Genomic DNA, 631 nt, shown 5'->3' with positions numbered 1-631 from the left:
GCCTGCTGGGCGACCGACTCTTGGTGGCGCTTCTACCGTCTCCATCACCTCCTGCAACTTCAAAGGATTCAATCTGCACAACGAAATCCCTGCAGCTGCGCTCGGCAAACTCATCACCTCGTGTGTCTTCTTTATAAAAACCAAAATCGAAAATCAAGACCACTTCCGCACCATCCGCCGACATATTACCAACCATGTCGGCTACAAGCAGTACCTACTCTTTGTGAATGACCATCCCAAGTCGTTCACATGCCCCCAACCCCACCGCAGCATGGGCGTTGCAACGTTCTTTCACTCGTCCATGCCGGGTTTCACAACCCTTCGACCGCTCTGGGCTCACCGAGTGCCCGACCGCTACCTCGTCATGCGGACAACGTCTACGCGGCAGTTGAGGCAGAGCTCCGAGCTGCCTTTTTTGCGACGCTTCCCCGCGATTTCGAATCCAACAGTCGTCACATCGTCGGTGGCGATCTGAACTTTCCGATGGACGCCACGCTGGACACAACGTCGTACCATACGCGCCACAATGCTGGCAAAGCCGAGTGTTGCGAATGGCTCTCGTCGCTATATGGACGCATGGCGCACGAAGAGCCCGACGCCAAGGTCCTATCAGGGCCACGTGGTAGGACTC

The sequence above is a fragment of the Aphanomyces invadans genome (genome assembly GCF_000520115.1).
Source record: "Aphanomyces invadans strain NJM9701 unplaced genomic scaffold supercont1.13, whole genome shotgun sequence".
NCBI lineage: Eukaryota > Oomycota > Saprolegniomycetes > Saprolegniales > Verrucalvaceae > Aphanomyces > Aphanomyces invadans.
Note: the sequence above shows the minus strand (reverse complement) of the source record.